The sequence below is a fragment of the Xiphias gladius genome, chromosome 7, assembly GCF_016859285.1.
Source record: "Xiphias gladius isolate SHS-SW01 ecotype Sanya breed wild chromosome 7, ASM1685928v1, whole genome shotgun sequence".
NCBI lineage: Eukaryota > Metazoa > Chordata > Actinopteri > Istiophoriformes > Xiphiidae > Xiphias > Xiphias gladius.
Window position 1 is genome coordinate 25995425 of NC_053406.1, and position 15067 is coordinate 26010491.

The 15067-nt window shown below is 44.2% G+C and overlaps 1 protein-coding gene across 2 annotated transcripts in view; it reads left to right on the forward strand.

The window, feature by feature from the left end:
- actn4 (actinin, alpha 4) overlaps nucleotides 1-15067 on the forward strand; it is a 58881-nt gene that overhangs the window by 1473 nt on the left and 42341 nt on the right. The window lies entirely within an intron of this gene.

The following is a 15067-nucleotide window of genomic DNA, read 5'->3' on the forward strand; positions in this document are numbered from 1 at the left end:
GACTGTGCCTGTGTGACAGGTCAGTGGGAGAGAAGGGCCCGGGTAACACACCAGAGCCGGAGCGCCTGGAGACGAGTTGGACAGGACCTAGATGTTTAAAGCGAACAAAGACGGCTGTCCCCGCTGAATATGCAGACTCCCGTCATATCTGGTGGGACAATGGCAGGTGCTCATGTTCTTCCCACAGCCCCGGGGCACTCAGGTCTCTGCGGCCACGCTCGGTGCACTGCACAGGACTAAATGGCCACTTGCTTTGACCGGCTGCTGTGATATTAGGCTTAAATGTTTAGACACCAAATGACATTAAACCACTTGGCGCCACGTGGTGCATCGGCCCCGCGTTTTCCTGCTCTCTGGCCTTCTCCTGCCCCACTCGCCTCCAGCGTTGTCCTCCCCTCTCCCGCCCCCATCTTCATCAACTCCCGATCCGACAACTTCCCCCTTCATCCCCTAGTTCTTCTTCTTCCTCCTCCCGCTTGACGTGTTTAATAGAAGCCCCTGCGCCGCGATCGATACCGCTGTGCGTAGTGATGCTTGCTACCTGTGCGCGGTTTTACCCTGGGATGGCGACGATAGCCGCCCGCCGGTATCTACTAGACTACGGTGACCTCGTTTGTTACCCAGCGTTCTCCCTTTTTTAGTTGGGCGCCGCGCTGAGTGATCATACCTGCCAGAAGAAATCTCTTTATTAAAAAAAAGAGAGACAGACAGATATCTATCTACATATGTGTGTGTGTGTTTGTGTGTATATGTATATAGGCCCATTCAAGCCCTGAACGAATGCAGCGGATTCACACGCAATCGTGATGATGAAATTCACATCACATGTACTGTCATGACTACAGGTACACGTATTACAACACTAAACCACTTTTACAGCTTTTTTTTTTTTTTTTTTTAAAACCCTCTAAGGTCCCAGAAGGGAGTGGAGAGGCAGTGTAACGAAGGGTAATCTGAAGAGCCATGACTTAACAGTGTGGAATGATCGAGAGGGTGTGCACACTAACTTACTCACTAACTAGTCGGATAACTGACATGCTTTCTAGTGGTGTGACAGCATGCCGAGCATTGAGTTGTGCGCTTTTATTAGGCCACTCAGCGTTCTAGCTGTCAACATCAGACATTCCTGCAGTTGATGACCATCAACTTGGCGGCTCCGGTCCTCGTTGGTACCCCGTGCCAGTTCGTGGACTGTGTGGACGCCCTGCGTGTTTGTCTAGAGAGCGTATGGGTCAAAGTTTCTTTTAAAAAGAAACTATAACCCACCAATGATTAACAGAGTAAGGCTTGTTGTGCAAACCTGGGCTGCGGTCCATCGCTCTGCATTCCCGGATCTGCACTCGTCATTCCACGACGATGGGCGTTTGGTTGATTGTGAAGGGTACAGGCCGGGGACACGTCCCGCTGCCGAGCTCGAGTTGTGCCGCGGAACCAAGGGCAAATTCCTGCGGTGTATTCACGCTCACTGTGCCAGTTATTGCGCAGAAGTGAGCAAATGCTTCCTGCAGGAATATCAGGAGAGAAGTGGATATAATGAGTGTGGGAATGGGTTTCTTTGTGTGTGTGTGTGTGTGAGAGAGAGGGGTGAGTCCGAAAGGTCAAAAACGGGAACGGTTTGTTGGAGGCAGTTTTCCATAATGCCGACTTTTGCACATTTACCATGTTGAGTAATACAAGAAGGGGAAAAAGACAGCAATGCTTAGGTTTTTCCTTTTTTTTCCTTTTTTTTTTTTTTTTTGGGGCATTTTTGGCTTTATTTGGCGTCCACAGCTGAGAGACAGAGACAGGAAAAACTGAGGGAGCAGATAGGGAGATGTCATGTGACAAAGGGCTGAGTTCACATTTGAACTCAGAACACTGGAGGTGCATAGTTTGCACTTTATCTGATCGAGCCACGGGGACCCACCAAAGATTAGGACTCTGTCTTTTCAGTAAACAAGGAAAAAAAAGACAAGAAAAATGCAGGTGGCACGTTAAAGACGACACCGCTTAAAAGAAGAACTTTGGCAGCAGTCAGGCTTTTACTTTATTTGCTCCGTTTAAATAAAATTCAAAGGTCCTCAGTCCTGGAAACAAGAGATTCGCTCTGCAAAAGAATAACTTGTTTTAGGAGTCTCTTGTGATTTGGATATTTGAGCGCTGTACAGAGTTGTACAGTGTGGGCCTGTGTTTCTTTGGCCGAGGCAGTTTGTCGTTGCAGTGTGCTTCCAGTTGTCCATTTTGTACATCGAGCGACATTTCTCAACACCCCAGAGTGCCTGGACTAAGCCCGGCGGAGTCCGGGCGAAGCTCCTTCCCCAGCAAACATGTTATTAAGTCTTTCTCTGTGCTCAGGGATCCACCACACGTTCCAACATGTCAAGGTACACATAACGCCACCAGAGGCTTCATTGTAACTCTCGGCAGCGCGGGAGGCGGTACGTGCAAATCCTGCTCCTCGGCGACAGTTAGGCTGCACATATTTCTCATGTCTTGAGGCGGGGAGAAAGTAGAGCGAGGTGGGTGGATGAGCAAACAAGGAAAAGAGTAAAGTACGCAAGCTAAAGGGTCTGGAAGAGTCGGCATCACCTGAGACGGATTGTTCTTATTTGCCAATGTGACGTGTTTTTGAAATCGGACTGATCAGCACGTGTTCCGCTCTTCCCCCCTGAAGCAGTAGTGTTGGGTTAGTTCACAAAAATGAAAACTTTACATAATTGTCAGTGATGCACCTAAGTGAATGGCCCAAGGTAGGCAGGCAAATCATAATAGTGTTAGCATTTGCAGGAAATCGGATTTGCTGCCAAAAAAGACGAGAGAAATTGAATCGTGGATTCACGTCAGCGTTCTAATGTTTTTACTCCCTTCCCTAACTTGTATCAGGAGTGTGTGAAAATTGCCTCTCATAAATCAGCTGTGTCACAGTGGCAGAATCAGTTGTGGTTAGCGACTCTGATTTCAATCTGTCTTCAGCTTCCTGCGCCGACATCCGTCTCAGTCTGTTTGCACAGAAGTGACTGGAGCTGGACTATGATATGGACTCGGAGCTGAACAGACCTCTTCAGTTAACAGTTGTAGCTGATGGGAAGACGGGGTGGTAGATGGGACAATTTGATATAACTTGCGATAATTTCTCGCTTCTTTTGCACGACAGGTCTGATGATCAGTGCAGTATATGCTTGTGCTTAATCAGGCAAATTTTGGCTTTAAACACCCAATTTTTTTTTCTACGGAAACAAGGAATCACTTTCTTTTTCTAGTCTGATGTTTAATTATTTCAGCTTTGTCAGTGTAGATGTGTCCACCGACGTCACAAAGTAAGCCGGCCTCCCCTCACACACCCCACCAGTGCCCTGACCTGCATCACACACACGCACACAACAATTTTTTTTTTCTAGTGCTGCAAGGTGGGCTGCCGGACACAATGTTGGTTTGTTCTTTTGCCGCCCACTTTTCGCATGCTTTCTGTGTGACTGGCTGGCAGGCAGGCGGAGCCAGGTCAGATGGCCCGGGTTGGCTCAGGACGAGCTGCGAGTGACATTTTGTCGGGAAGAATGGACCAAACAATGCATCCTGCAGTCGCTACTACATTGGCTAAGATCTGGCTGCACGACGGGGCACTTTTTTTCCCCCAAGCCTACTTTCCTGTTCCAAAACAACGTTTAAAAGAATGAAAGGAGCTGAAAATGTTTGAGGAAGGTTGACTAAATAGCCTGCTAGCTAAAAAACCATAGACAATGGTCTGTTTGTAGACGGGAAAAGAAGCAAACTCTTTAATTGGTTGTCTACCTTTTTGTGTGTGTGTGAGAGAGATTAGCTGGTGCTGTGTAGCAGGACCAACCTGACTGGGATGTGGCGGATAAACGAGGAAATTACTCCTCTGTTGAATTAAAGTCGTTAAGGGCCGTCGAGCAGTGCGTCGTGGTGCTTGATTGCAAATGTTTATCTGAAATATCATTAATTCTGTTTTCTCTGCCCCAGGTGAACAGTGATGAAAAGTAGATTGAGTTTAATACTTATCACACACTAATTATGCATTGTGTTGCAGCCTCCGAATATATCTCAAGCTTAATCTGCCCGGCCAGGATCATCATCTTCTCTATGCTCTATGCATCTTTTTGATGATCGTGATTATCCAAAGGTGTTTTCAAAGGAATTCCAAGAATAAGCATAAAGGGGAAAATCTGCTGAATATACCTTTCTCTTATAAAATTGGAAAAATTAAATTGAATTTAACACAATTCTGGTAGTTTTTATCAAAAATGATGGCCCTGCTAAGACAATCATTTCAATAAGCAATTAGTCGATGGACAGTAAATTTTGATAACTGATTAATTGCATTTTAGAACCAAAAAATCATTAAAATCATTCCTTTTATTTAGCAAGCAAAAATGCTAAGCTTTCATTGTTTTTTGCTTCTCAAATGTGAGACTTTTCTGCTCTTCTCCGTCTTCTGTCCGTTGTAAATTGATTGTGTTTGGGTTTTTGAAAACAATCAATTTGAAGTTGGGACATGAGCTCTGGGAACTTGTGATGTAATTGTGAAAACAATCAGCACGTTAACTGATAATGAAAATATTCCTTAGTTTCAGCCCAAATCGTAATGGTCCAAGAGCATTTTCAGAGGCTCTTCCTGCTTGACAGGAATAAAATTCAAGGTAAACCACAGCTGCCTATAACTTCCTCTTCCTCTTCCTCCTCCAGAAGTGGATAAATTGTTTGAACTTGACACACAAGTAGATTTAGAGAAGAATTTAGGAAAGTTTTTAGTTCTAACAGTAGCTGTCTATACGCATTTTGGGGTGTGAGATAATGCAAGTTTAGCTCTCGGTCATTCCATCGCTGCCAGCTGATTCCAGGTCAGCTGTGGGAAAGCCCTCCGCCTCAGCTGACCGCGATCCAGAATCAGTTTGTGGACCTAAACAACGAACCAGTCAGTCAAGCAGACAGCCAGCGAGAGGACAGAGCAGGGAGGAATGTAACCCCTCGCAGTCTCCCCCCTCTGTCTTTCACTCTGTTCTGGCTTTGGTGGTGGTGAGAGAGCTTGTGGGGGGAGACATTCCTTTGGTGGCCCATTTTAGCCTGCTAGGCTAGTGGGAGGTGACTTTTTACTAAAGGGGGGGGGGGGTCCTGTTTTTTGCCGGACATGGAAAAAAAAGAGTTGGGAGTTTGCAAGATTGCAGATGTGGTCGGTGCGGTGGAGACGAGAGGGAGAATCTTCCTTGGGGGCAGAGGGTGCTCACTTGGGGGGGTTATGGCGCCAATCGTTGCACCAAATATTTGTGTGTAGAAAAGTTTTCACCATCTTTTGATTGATTGCACTTTGGAACCATTTAATTTGCTTCAGTGGGAGCAGGCGAGTTCAAAGTACAGACCATAGTTGCCGAGCACACCAAATGGCAAACTTGAACACATGGTCCAGTCGGTGGAGAGATGGTAGCTACCATGTAGCCCAGGGCTGGTATTGACATTGGTCGGCTGTAGGCCTGTGTGTCGAGGTGGTGAAGCCTAATGTGTTTCTCTTTCAAAGAGATTTCTTCACGGTCTGTTTCTCTCCCACTCTCTTTGTGTGCGAGGAAGGCGTTGCATTTTGGGGCAGAGAGGAGGACTCGGGTGAGTCCGAATGTCATAGAAGCCACGAATCCCTGGATTCAGTTTATGGCTGATACAACCTTAGCTCTCTGGCTGTGGCTGTTCACAAGCTTTCTTCCCTGCTATCGTGCATAGTTAGGAGGATTAGTAAATGGCATTTCCCAACGATGAATTGAAATTGGCAACAACAGCGACTAAGAATTTCCTTTTGGTTGGCTGCCAGTATTCATGTTGATGGTTTTAGCTTGAAGCTCAGCAGCCCCCCCACAACCCTCCCACTGACCCTCCCCCCTTCTTCACATGTCCTCAAGTGTATCCTTGACAAAGATATTTAAAGAAATATGCTGACTTTTTTCCTGCAAATAAGCACTTTGATCCACTTGCCATTGTGTTAAAAACAGTTGGTAGCAGTTTCGCCATCTAGTATTTCTGTTGACCTCAGCGCTCTCTGTCCAAAGTGCATCCCTTCAAAAGTGCCCCTTACATGTTCTGAAGGCAGAGAGGCGCTGCTTGTGCTGAAACAATGAGTGATTAGCCAAAAGATATCAAACTGCTCATCACTCAGACATTTAATTCGTTATCAAGCAGATATGCTAAACATTTGGTGGTTTCAGCTTCTCAGATGCAAAGATTTGTTGCTTTTCTGTTTTTATGTCATGGTAAACTGAATATCTTTTGAGTTTTAGTGTTGACTGGACAGAGCAAGCAATTTCAAGATGCCACCAGCACTGGGGACTAGCCATTTTTCCATGTTTAGTTGAAACAATTCAAGGAAAAGGTAGTCTATAGTGAAAATAATCATTTGTTGCAGCTCTCACTGTTGGCAGACTTCTCATTGCACAAATGATGCTTCTAGAAAGATCAATGAAATTATTTTTTTTCTTTTGTTTATTCCTGGTATCAATCAGTGGTTTTCCTAACTGGGCTGTTGTGAATGTGAAGGTGAGGTTGAGCTGTTCAGGGCTGCAGGATCATCACTCTTGAAGACAGGTTTCAGCTCCTACTGGAGTTTTAAACCTGAAGCTCATTGTGTCAACAATTGTATGTTTCAGCAGAGAAATTGTGACTGCACTGATTGTGTCATGGTTCTTTTAAAATACAAGATCCGGTGTTTTTGAGAAGTTGGGGGGGGGGTTGTTGTTTGTAGGAAAGCAGAAGAATAAAGGCTTGTGTGTTTAGGTGTGTGTGTATATGAGTGAAGGGTGGAGACATCATTATATTATGGGTCTTGGGGAGGGGGGGGATGTCTGCAGTTTGAAAGTGAGGTTTGTCCCCTCTAGTTTTCCAACGGAGTCACATAGCTGTGGGATTGTGTGCCTGAGGCTGCTGGTAAACACATTGTAGTTAAACAAACACAGGCTCCTCATTGTGTGTGTGTGTGTGTGTGTGTGTGTGTGTGTGTGTGTGTGTGTGTGTGTGTGTGTTCAACTCTGCTCATAGCAAGTTCCTCATAAACAAACACCTCAGTAGTGCTTAAGTGGAAGGATTACATTAACCTCACCTCACACCCCCACAGTTTCCAGATCAGAAGAATCTGCAGGGCGTTTTTCAGAGAAACTTTAAGGCAGTAATGTGGAATCCTTTGCCTTAAAATCTGTAAGATATGAAACAATGACACATCCCCGTCGTCATTCCAGTCATCAAAAAAGATACCAGTGTAAAAACATTTTCCGGCGTTGTGCATCTCCAACGGTTTGACAACGTTACCTGCTGTATCTTTGAATATCTCTGCTTGCCCTTGCATCTCTCTCCTGTCTCCATGGCTGCACGATGCAGATAGCATTCATACATGTATCTGTGAGGCTGCAGCCTCTCTAGTCTGAAGCACAGCGCTCTGCATGGCTCTGTATTTTTGGAAACACCACTTCAGGGCTCTGCAATCATCCTGCACCTGAGAGAGAGAGAGAGAGAGAGAGCGAGAGTGCTCAAATTCAATACAAATTTTATGAGAAAAATAGAGGAACAAGAAGCGAAACCCTGTTCTTTATTGTTGCTATTTCAGACTGTTCTCAAACGTTTTAGCTGTTTTCGTACACTGGAGGCGATAGATGTGCAAGGCCTACACCATTTGCACCCTTTTTTTCAACATCTTATAAAAAGCATATTTTAAGGTGCATATATTTGTTGGTGGGTGAGTTAATGCGTGTTGTTTAGGTGTCACTCTCGACCAGTGTTAGATGATGTATTCTTGCTGTGGTAGAAATTTCAGAACTAAACATACTTTTCTTTTGAAAGCTTCCTTCTTTTTTAGCCCGACATCATTTAATTCAACAGACCTTACATTGTAAGGACTTAGAGTGCTGTGTCACTGTAACACAGGTAAAAAAAACTATTAGCGACCCAGCGCAGCAATTTGGGGACGAGGTTTAATCTCAAACTGTTTACATCAGCAGTTTAATGCTCCCTCTCTTTTCAAACAATATTTGACCTATAAAGGTCAGAGTACCAGTCACATTGAGGACCACAAAGCTGGAAAAAAGTTGTACAGTACCTCTGGGAAACCTAGGATCCTGTGATTTCAGAGCTTGAGCCATACCATGGACTTCAGGATATCTTGGCCTCTGCTTCCTCAACTTTACCATTCTTTTTTTTTTTTTTTTTTAAATATGTCTTGTAAATCCCCGAAATGAATGGAGGTGCACTGCTAACTGGAGCACTCTCTTAACCCTCTGCATTCCTAGTATGGAGCTCAACCTCCGGCGAGTTCACTTACCCATGACTCTAAAAGTACTTAAAAAAGACCAAAAACACAAAATGGATGTGTTAAGACTTTAAGAGCAGGTATCATGCTAATTAAACGGTTTACATTTCAGTGTGGAACAAACCTTGTCATGTCAGCAACCGGAGTATGTATTGTTCACACTGTCTGAGGTCGTCCTCAATCTGGTCGCCCTCTTGATGCCAGCGTGACGGTGCAGCAGCATCTGCCAGAGTGGGACGGACCCCACCCCACCATTCACCCACCCACCCACAGAGACTATATCCCAGCTCAATGACCAGATTAAATACAGATCTGACACACATCTGAGATGAAAAGCGAGCTAGGGAAGGATTCGTATGGGCACATAAGATATGCATGGATGTGGCTTCTGCTTTATTTAACATCTTAGTAAATTAAGAGTACAAGGGGAACAAAGAAGTAGTATTTGATCAGAGACACCAGTCAGAAAGCTGAAACACAAATTTTTCACAATTACTGGCACAAAAAACACAATAGAAGCTGATATCTCCCATGAGAAGTGAATGGGAGACAAGTTAAGAAATTCTTATATAACCTTTAACCACAGCAAGAACACAAAAGTTCTCAAGAGCAGAAAAGAAAAGGAAATAACACCTTGATACAGACACTTTTCAGAGGCTCAGCTTCCTGATCTTAAAATAGTAGACATGTACAAGGAAAACTGTCGTTCCGTTTGTTAAAAAGACTGAACCAGTAAAGAGCTGATCAGCATTGATCAAAATGATGCGGAGCTATTTTATTTTCTTGGCTGTGTCTTCAGTGCATCCTGAGGCAGGTCGGGATCCAAGAAGCAGATCGTGTTCTTCTAAATAATGTTGTTGTTCTGTAGAATAAACCTTGATGGATGTCTGCATGCATGGCCACACCTAGACAGGTTCTTCCAACTCTGGGGTGGATGTTCCATGGTAGTCTGGTAACACAGGGTGAGCTGGGCTGGTAAAGCCTCATGCTGCATCTGGGACATGCTTTTATATGTATGTATGTATGTATGTACATATACATACACGCACAAAGCGGACATCTGGAGTGGATGTTCGGCTGGATCAGGGGTTTAGCATCGCCTGTCACACTAGTCTACCTCAGTCTGATAGTCGCAGAGCAGAGCAGACTTCTGGGCTGTGAAACACTTAGACCGGCATGAAACAGAAACCCCGACAGTCTACTGCTTTTCACCATTTTGTTGCTGCCAGATTTTTCCACCCTCCTCCAGTCACCTGAAAATAATGAGTCAAAAAATTCAAATACAGAGTTTTGCTTGCATCATTAGATAACATTTTTAAGAACCTGGTCATTTTTTTAAAAGGTTTGCCGTTTGCTTTTCGGTTCTACTTATCTGCTTGTCTGGATGTACTGTGCTACTTATGCACAACGCTCGGGGTGGGTATTGAACCTCAATACTTTTTGGTACTGAATGCGTTTGTAGCACGGAGTGTCACTAACTGACACTGAAATGTCTGCTCAGATTAGTCTTCTTCAGATCCTGGTTTAGGTCCGACTTTTGCCCGTCTTTAATTAGCTGACTGGGGTTGTTAAACATTTCCTCCTGTATTAAAACCGATTTGGAGAAACAGAGATTTTGGAGAAAAGTTAAATGTCTGTATTGTCATGCGCCGGATGTTCAGAAATTTGTAGCTACTTCACAATGGAAGCCTTTTTCAATGTTTGGCCGTGGGAGAACTTAAATTGTGAAGCAGCGACTTGAATGTTTGGACGTCTTTCATGTACACAGTACGAGTTTTACGGCTCCAAACTCCAAACGCATTTCTGTGTAATTCCTGTCAATCACATGTTGGTTTACAGTTCTGTGTCTTAAAAAAACTTTATTTATTTAATTAAAAAAAAAAAAAAATTTAAGTTAGTTAGCACCAGAATCAGTTCACTTTGCTATTAAAGGGATTTTATTCTCATTTGTGACAAGGTCAAACTGATTGATCTTTTAATTCCAAAAGCCTCTGCTCTCATATTTTGGAAATTTAACGTGACTCTACAGCATCGAAAGTGAACTGAACCCAACCCTGATAGGTCCCGGTGAGGCTGCTGGGATCTGTGGGCATCGGTTAGTGTTTGTTGTGATCTCAAGGCAGAAGCCTCCATCTATCACAGTGGCTTTTAAAACGTTGTAACGCAGGTGAGGATGAGAGCAAACAGGCCACGATTCAAACCAAGTGTGTGCGTGTTTCTTACCTCTGCGGCGGTCTCTGATTTCCTCAGCGAGCTCCTGTTGTATTATTTAACAGCTTTCAAACTGGGGCACTGGGCGAAGAGGTGAAGAGGAGAGGCCGACTGGGACACATGCAAGCAGCAGACACAATGGATAGTGTAGATACAGTTACTTAAACCCACGCACAATAGAACGGCCTTTCCGTGAGATATACAGACAACGATCTGAAAAGATGTAGATGAAGTGTACCGTAATGCCTTTTGAGTTTGACTTTCTATAGATTATCACTGCTAGCGAATCACTTTTTCTTCTGTTGAGCCAGAACAACCAGAAACAGAAAATGCATCCCGCCCGAAATGCAACAGGATTTTCCTGCCAAAGGAAAACACCATCTGGTATTTGAAACGGCACATATAAAAAGCTGATAAACACCGACCATTGTTACTCTACAAAATATTACTGTGTAAATGAGCCATATAATTGCAACCCAAAATCAAGAATTAAAAATTTGGGAAGGTTCTCTAGCGGTTTGTACATCTGAAGCAGAAACATTTCAGTGGGCATCAGTGGAGCCTGTGTTGGTTTCAGTGCACATAACGGCAGCATTAAATATTTACTGATTGTGCCTGGCCTTCAGGTTCCTCTGCTGCTCTCATTTATAGCAAGGACGCTCTGCTCAGCAGATAATCCCACGCAACACCCTTCCTCTCCTACTGACTCCCCACATTTATTTCTTCCCTTGCATTTCTCTCGTCTCTGCTAGAGTCCTTAAGGCAGCAGGCTCAGACAAAAGAGGATAACGGGAGAGTGCGTTGCTATTTTTAGGACTTGGCCGGTCTGGTTTTGACCATTGGTGCTGCAAAGCCAAATTGTTTTTCTGTATGATTTGGCAGTTCAACTCTGGGGCTTCTGTCTGTATTGAGGGATATATTTCCGGCCTGGGATCTCAGCACCAGCCTGGGGCCTGTTCATAACTTCAATCTGGTCTTTTTGTCTTTCATAGTTGGGGGGGGGGGGTTGTCTTTGAGACTACAAGCCTTGAGCTTTTATGGGGAGAGATACTGATGAACAATAGGGTCTACTTTTTTTTTTAGTTTTACAACACAAAGAAGTTCTGGAATGATATTAAATGGGTGTTTGAGGTCATACATGCTCATTCACAAATATCTTAAGACTTATATACAGTATTTGAATATGTTGGCTCTCTCTGATCTCTCTCTGAAACAATATGATCCTATTTTGCAGAGAACAGGGAGGTAAATCAAGACACAGACGGACAAACATGGTTTTTTGGAGGGATTATGCAGCTTTCGTGTGTAAAACTGCATTTATACTCACATGCAGACAAGCAGAGAAATGCAGAGAGCTTGAGACAGATGGCTGATAAACACTTACTGCAGGTTTGCTGCCCGTTTGTGCAGCTGAAAAGACAGACGATCCAAACACACTGCTACTGCTGGCCTCAGGGTTTGAAACGAAACTGGAGAGCAGGGGGGTTTCTTTTCCTCTTCCCCAGTCTTTTTCTGTTGTTGTGACCTGACTTTAGTTTTACCCAGTGCCAGCATGGAGAATTGAACCTCCTCTCGGGGGAGGTAGTTATTGATTTTCACGGAGAAAGGGTCGTGTGTGTGGAGACAGTATTGATGGAAGAATGATTATTTAATAGAATATGTACTGGGGACAAATATGCCATTGCCTCAGACATTTGGCCCCTCAGAGAAGAGAGATACTGACTATTGAGCTGAACAAATCCTGATTTTTGATAAATAGCTCAGTGGTTAAAAAATAAATCTCACCTCCAGAGACAAAGGATAAAAGAGACTGAGAGAGACTCGGGAGATGGTGTTGAAGAGTGACTGCAGCGCTGTGTTCATCCCCCTGGGAGTCGTAGTTGTAGAAGAAAGAGGAAGGAAGGAAGGCTCTGAGGTTTCTGCGGTTTCTTCCCATTCACCACACACGCAAACAGTCAGGCATGCTCTCTGAGTCAGGCCAGAAAGACAGACGGATCGCTGCGTGTCTGTGTGTGGCACCGCCACCTTGATGGACCAGATGACTAGCCAAGAAAGTAGGGGATGCCTGCAGATCAGTCCTAACCTATATTATCATATAAAAGTACAGACTGGGGAATAATTTGTCTTCAGTTTTGTCTAAGCTGTCACATTAGTGACATAAAAACTGTTGTGTGTAATTAATGCACTTGACACTGCTGTTTTTATGCACGTGTTCAGTTATTGCATAAAGAGAACCCCAGTGGAAATGCCAGAAAAAAAATTATTAAAAAAAAATGCAAAAAAGTAGTTGTTTTTTTTTCTTTTTTCTGCTGATGCGGAGATTGTTGGTGTACTGGAGAAATCACTAAGGTAAGAGCTGATAGTGCAAATAAGCTGCAGCAGTGTGCATATAAAACTTATGAACTGTTGAGTGACCTGCCAGTAACGGCCTTAAACCATCTTTTGTAGATCATTTTTTATTCTTAAAGCCTTTTAAGCTGGTGTTTGTATTAAAAAGTCAGAGTTGACATTTCAGCTAAACCAGCAGCTGCGGCAGAAAGTCGTCTTGCTGGCCGCTCTGCTGCTGGTCTTAATGTGGGTCAGGGAAGTCCTCTACCCTCTCCGCCATCGGCCACGAGCCTACTATCCTGTCTGATCCAATCAAAGCTAGCCTGCAGGGGATTATTTAGCTACCGTTCACTCCGTTAACAAAGACTCCTCTGTCGGCCACCCTCTGACTCACGGCACTGCAGGGAGCGCACGGCGGCGTGCTCGAGGAGTTAACACAGGCCCCGGTTCCCTTCAGGAGCTTCAGAGTAACGCAGTTTTGTCGTGTGTGTGAATCAGCTCAGCACTCTGGTTTTGACACCACTGCTGCGGAGACATGACACCTTGATGCTGCAGCGTGAGAATCGCTCTGCAGTGTTTCCTGCTGAGCTTGCCACCGCAGCATGTGCACAGTTTTTGTTCTAACACACTCTTATCACCCTCCTGGGATTGATGCGTTAATTTTGCCTTCGCTGTGGTGCAGCTTTCCAGTTGTGCTGTGCGGCAAAATAATAATAAGTTCTCGTTTTGGTTGAAACAAGTCTTTCACATTAGATCCAGCAAGTAGTGAAATCTATTTCAGGGGAGGAGGAGGATGGAGAGTGTGACAGAGAGAGGTAATGAGCTCTAATCGACGGTAGGTTGAAGAATGAAAGTGTTTTCAACAAAGGAAGCATGCAGAAGTGTGGAGATGAAAGAGCTCTAGAGTTTGTCTGGTTCAGACAGGAGGGTCTAAGATGGATTTTAGACGTCCCAAAAATAAGACACTGTAGACTTGGTTATTTGAACAGCGGTACTGTTGTGGTACTGATATGACTGCTGTAGTATCCTGTAATACAGACCAAGTCTATGTAAGGATTTCCTCAGCGAAACCAAAAAAACGAAAAAAAATATCTCTAACCGATCGGCAGCTGCAACAGAACAGAACGCAGCCAAAATGGACACAGGTGTCAGACAGCCACCAGTGCAGGGCAACCGAAAACCTAATCTGAACAGAGATGTACAACCACTTGTTTTAATCTGCGAAATACTCACTCGGACTCTGTTGAAAGATGAGAAGCCAGTGTTGACGTCTCTTGATTCTTAGAGAAATGTCGTTGAAGTGGAAGGAACTAGTTGAAGTTTCTATATATTCCTCCTCTCTTATGTCTTTACCAGACACCCTTGACATGCATGGCCATACTTACAGCCCCGAAAGCTCTCACGTAAAACCTGGCAGTAATTCCGTATATCATCGATATATGGTCTTGGTATGACGATATGTATCCCTGGTGATTTAAAATTACACATTACCTGAGAGAAAACTTTATCGGTATTGTCGGACAATTGATGGTTTTATACTTGGTGCAGCTGGTTTTTCTTAACTTGCGTTAATGCTGGTTGTCCAGTTTTTGTAGGCTTTTTTTCTCCTCCTTATTCTTTTGTATGCAGACAGACAGAAAGTGGTTGAGAGGATCAGACTGTCACTGATTCACTGTCTACACATCCCGGACTGCTCCACACACAGCAGAAGAGGGGGATTGCTGTAATATTAAAGTCATTTTAAAAGGATTATATTGATCTGGAACTGTGACCCCGCCAGACCCGACCTGCACACAGTGGTAGCTGCCACGACTTGAGCCCTGCACCCGGAGGGGCTTGGAGGGGGGTTGTGTGTATACTGTGTGCGCTTGTGTGTGTGTTTTCTGCATGAGTCTATCTGGGGCACGAGGATCACAGCATTAAGGTTTTAGGTTAGGGTTGGAGGAGTGTTTTGATGTATAAATGTGTGTTTGGACAGTGGTGGCCAGCGTGTGGAATCACGATCGTCACCATGTAACCATTTTGGGTTGTACGTCTGTGGACATTGGCTCAGAAAGGATAAAGAAGTCGATCTTACTCCTACAAGTGAAAGAACAGGAGGTGGTTTACAACCTTCATTCTAGACTAGACTCACTTTTCAGCCTGATTTGTCAGACAAAACAAGCTTTCTGGAGGTGTCCTCTCGGGCTTCGGAAAACTGTCATTTGTCACCATTTGACATTTTATAGACTAAAAAATGAGTTAATCAACAGATTA